Source organism: Lactuca virosa, chromosome 2, assembly GCF_052849685.1.
Source record: "Lactuca virosa cultivar CGN04683 chromosome 2, Lactuca_virosa_CGN04683_v6, whole genome shotgun sequence".
NCBI lineage: Eukaryota > Viridiplantae > Streptophyta > Magnoliopsida > Asterales > Asteraceae > Lactuca > Lactuca virosa.
This window is the reverse complement of record NC_136427.1, coordinates 216,816,831-216,822,023: the sequence shown is the minus strand read 5'-3', so window position 1 is coordinate 216,822,023 and position 5,193 is coordinate 216,816,831.

Here is a 5,193-nt window from a genome sequence, read left to right as displayed (position 1 = left end):
CCTATGTACTCACCAGGTTTCCCAACCTTACCCACTCCAGCTTATTTCTATCACAGGTGTCGATATGAAGCTACTTTACACTGAGAGATTTAAAAGAGATGTAGATCACTAGTGTAAATGAATGTAAGTTCTGTTTATGCTTATGTTTCTGTATTAACAATGACATCCCAAGGTTTTGAAAATGAATAAAAATACATTTCTTCAGAAATGCTTTGATAATGTATTTATCATGTTCTTCTGGGAACAAATTCAGCAACATTTTTATTAAAAGAGGTACTCTGATTTTTATAAAGCATAAACAAAATCGGTTTTTTCTGGCCGTGAAAATGGGGATGTCACAGTTGGTATCAGAGCATTAGTTTAAGCGAACTAGGAATAAGGATTTATTTCTAGACTTAAACTTAGAATGCTAAGCAATGATTGTGAGGAGTGTGCCTTAGGTAATACACCTGAATAGACACAAGCACTAGCTCATTTAGGGAAAATGCCTAACATGCTTTTATGTGCTAAATGATTTATGATGCTAAATGTATGATTGGATCTATGGTCTGTTGCCGACCGGATCTGGAAACTTTATGTGTTCAGATTTCTAAACGTTTAATTACGGTATTAGAACTGGCATATAACTTTTCGGAGTGATAAGGAGATTTACACGTTGATCGTAAATAAAATATTTCTTATCTAAATTCTCGTCGCTACACACCAAACGTTTAAATTGGTGAATAGATCGAAATGGCAAGAACCTGCAGTGGAGCTCGGAATGTGAATGGAAACAGAAATCAACCACCAGTGATTGAGAAAATACCTGTTGTAGTAACCGCTCCTGAGCCAATCACGATGGTCGGAGTACAAGCGATGATACAAATGATGTTGGATCGTCAAATGGAGGAAACAAGGCGTTTACTTCAACAAAATCGAGAAGAACTTACGATGCCTATTGAACAGCCCGAGCTGAATGATGGGCAGTCAGAATGAGGGAACTACAGTGGGACGGTTGGTCAAGCCAACCCACCGATAGTTAGAAGAAACAATCAGGATGGAGGAAATGACGGACGTGGATGCAAGTACAAGGATTTCATGGCATCCAAACCCCCGAGTCTTTCTGGAAGCCCATCACCGGTGGAAGTTATGGACTGGATCTCCGAGATGGAGACAATGTTTGAGAGTTGCGAGTGTAGCAACAAACAGAAGACCGCCCTTGCGGTTCCTCTGTTAAAGTCTGGAGTACTGAGCTGGTGGAAGCTACTAGCTAACACGATGCCCAAGGGAGAAGCAAGCAAGATGTCTTGGGAAAATTTCCTAGTGCAATTGAAGATGCAGTACTGCTCTGAGCAGGATCTTCTAGAGATCAACAATGAATTCCAGAATCTAAAGAAGGGGAAGATGAGTGTCACCGAGTATGTTGCAAGTTTTACGGAGAAGATGAAGCTCGTTCCTTATCTAGTTCCAACCGAGCTCTCCAAGGTCAGCAAGTTTTCCCACGGATTACCAGTGGACTTTGGTCTAATGGTCAAGCAAGCAACCACTCTGAAAGCCGCCATCTGGGCTGCTAAGAATGTGGAGACCCAGATAAGAGAGAACGGTCTGGAGAAAGCTGAAGTTGGCGAGAAAAGGAAGCATGAAGAATCTTTAAGGTCCAACAAGGAGAGAAAATTCCCGAAGTCTGGAGGAGGGGGAAGTGAAGCAAGATGGTGTGATAAATGCAAGAAGAAACACTTAGGAAAATGTGGCGAAGAGGTGATATGTTTCAAGTGTGGAAAGTCTGGCCATTACGCCAACGAGTGCACATTCAACAAGAAGGTATGTTTCGGATGTAACAAAGAAGGGCATATTTATAGAGACTGCCCAAAGAAAAATGAAGCAGCAAGGCCAAATGCACCGCCAAAGCCAAGGGCATTTCACATGATCCTCGACGAAGCAGATAACAACGCAAGGAATCAAGGATGAGGACTTCATATCTGAAGATCGAGTTATGTAGTAGCCATAGTATCCTATGATGTAGCCTGTTAGAGGCATAGTCTAGGGTGAACTTGAACACCTATGTAATCGTTTCAAGGAATAATATAAAACCTTCGTTTTGCTATCTGATGTGTTAAGTTGTTATGTGATTTTCTTGTATGGTGACTTGGAGAACTGCGAGACAATACTTGGGATGAGTATGAGTAGGTGTGAATGGTAGTAGAGGCCTATACTACCGGAAGCACAGGACTCACACTTGGACCAGGGAAAGTTACAAGCTTACCAAGAAGCTAGGAATTGATACCGTTTTATTCAAATATGTCGTTACCATCGTTTCGGTAATAACTAAGAAGATGATTGTTATTGCGACCCTAGTGGTCATATCGAATTGAGTCCGACTACGATGAGTATGTTACGTGGTTCAGAGAACCAAGTTTGATGTAGCATCTGACTTAAGCCGGAAGATTGAAATAAAATCAAAGCGATCGGTAGAGGTATCGCGATAATTGTTTGTAGCTAGAAATGCTACCTTTTAATATGTGATTAGAACATGAAGGAAGGTATAGTCTGTTCTGGAATTTGACTCTAAAAGATCTGAGTCCAAGCAATGCATCATATGATGAGAGGTCATTAGAACATGACCCATCGGTTTATTATGATAATCGAAGGAAGAAACTTATCTCAAGTTTGTTAAAGAAGGAGTCTCCAATAAAGATCGAGATCGTGACATGAAGATCATGATTGGAAGTCTAACATGAGATAGAGAGCGGGTCCAATATCGGGCACCGCCTGCATTCAGGAAGTCTTAGAGTTAGATACTCGTTCGAAGAAACATCAAAGTTACGGTTATTACTTAGGATGAAGAGATAACGTATGGAGTCTGTTAGAACTAAGTTCTCTTAGGATCATATGATTCTATGCAAGCTAATGATTAAGAATGTAATAAAGAACACAAGAATGGCACTGAATCTGTCGTATGATTAACACTTCAACACCTCAGAAGAGCTCGATGAAGAACTTCGACTGTAGAGGTGTTTAGGGTTACAATAATAAACGTAATGATCGACCTTTTTAATACGCATACATGCATGCATATTTATAGTAAAACCCTATTAACTAATCTAGATAATCACGGAACTAATCTAGATAATCACGGATGGACGGGCCCAATCCGGATACAAAACTTAAGGTCCAAGACGCAACACAAATGGACTCAACAATCTCCCCCTTTGCGTCTTTGGAACCGAGACCTCAATCCTGTTTAATAACAGAAGCCTTCTTCACAGTTCTAAGCACCTTCGGTATAACGGCTAAAAGATGGTAACGAAACGTAATATACCACCGAAGCATGTCTGTAAAATTCTTCTTATCGGCCTCTGAATTCTGCTTGCATCTATGAATGATGTTGATGATATGCTCCAAGCAGTCTGTTGAAAATAGATGCTTATCAACCAGAGCAAACAAAAACCTGTGAGCTTCACCTTTCGTGAACATGACAGTAAGATTCGTTGAATCTATCTGTCCCATTTTCATCTTGTTCACATCCCCTGGTTTCGGTGTAGGCTTGACAGTTGGCTTCTTGTTCATAACTCTTGCTATCTCCTGATCCATAGTAGCAACTTCATGGATGTAGGAGGCCAACATTCTCTTCAGATGTTCTAAAATAGGCTCATATTCCTTAGGATTAGTGAGCAGAATGTTGAACAGCAAAATCCAGTCATGGGGATTGAGATTAGGAAGATCTGCTAGAGAGATAGTTGACACCGTGTTCGCTGAACCACGAGTGATCTTGAAATTAACGTTAACAAATCTCCCAGTAGGTGAGGGTTTGAGTACCTTGACTGTAATGATCTTCTATGCGCTCCAAGTCAGGTACTGCGGTTGCCCATACTTCAAGTAGAAGTCTATCAACTCTCGGTCAACCTTAGGATGGGGAAAAGGAACCTCAGCAGTCGCATCAAAGCAATGAAACATGAAAGCTTTTCTGGTAATCGGCATGTCGAACTACGAGTCCTTGGAGTTATCACAATCAAACGAAGCAACCGGTTCCAACCAATAGGCAGAAGGAAACTCAATCGCCTGATTGATAAGTGTCTCTTTTGTCCACAAGGGAAACAAAGCCTTCTTGCAGTTCAAGGCATCTTCTTCTTCTTTGTTTCTCCGTTCCCTCTCCTCTGCTTCTTTAGCAATTTTCAGAGTTTCATCCAGCTCTCTGTCTCTTTTCTTTCGTTGGAGAGCTTCAACAATGGTTTCTTCTACATCACTATCACTTTCATCAATGGTCTCCTTTGGCTTTGCTCGTGAACCAGAACCTGAAGCTACATTATCCTTCAGTTCGGTTGTTACTGTCGGTTGAGCACCTTCTGTTTTCACAATGACTCTCGGTTGAACAACACGAGCACTACTTTCTCCCCCTTGTTTTGGAGGTACGAATCCCTCCGAAACACCCTTCATTTCATGCAGTATTCCAAGGGCAGGAAGGAGTTTGGATGTGAGATGATTGCGAATTGTAAGAGTAAGAATAGGATCATGAGCACCAAGCAAATTTGTCAACATGTCCTTCACCTCACCTGCACAACTCTTATACACAGCCAGTTGTGTCTTCAATAAAGAGATTTCTTTCTCAGCATAGGCTAGCTGTACCTTCTGGACTTCAATGGTGGCTTTGTGTTTGGCCAGGTCCTCCTTCAAGGCACTTTCGGTTGCCAGATTAGCATGAAGAGCATCAAAACGAGAATCCACTGATTGTAAAAAAGAAGTGGTCTCGGTTTGGAGCGATGAGCGTACAGCTTCAAACTTAGTGCTTTCTGCTTGAAGGGACTTAGCATAGGAGTCCACATAGGATTGTACCTTTGTTGCATTGGTGTCAGCATGAGCTTTCAAAGAGTCAAGAAAGATCTGAGTTGTGTGAACAACCTCAGTAACCTCTGTTGTTGCCTTTTTACAGGAAGAGGTGGACGCATCAACTGCCTTAGTAGATTTCTCAATGGCATTTGTGTATTGGTCGATGGCAGTTTCTAAAAAAGCTTTAAGAACCACACCACCATAAGCTTTGCTATCTTCAAGCAATCGGTCCAGCTTGTCATGAATGCTCTGTAAATCTTGACTTTTGACTGGAGCATCATTATCATCATCAGTTGGAAGCCTGTAAGGACTGAAGTATGTGTTGGATAAGGTGTCTAAGTCCATAACTTATTTGGTATATACTTGACCCGACCCGACATGGTCCATTTG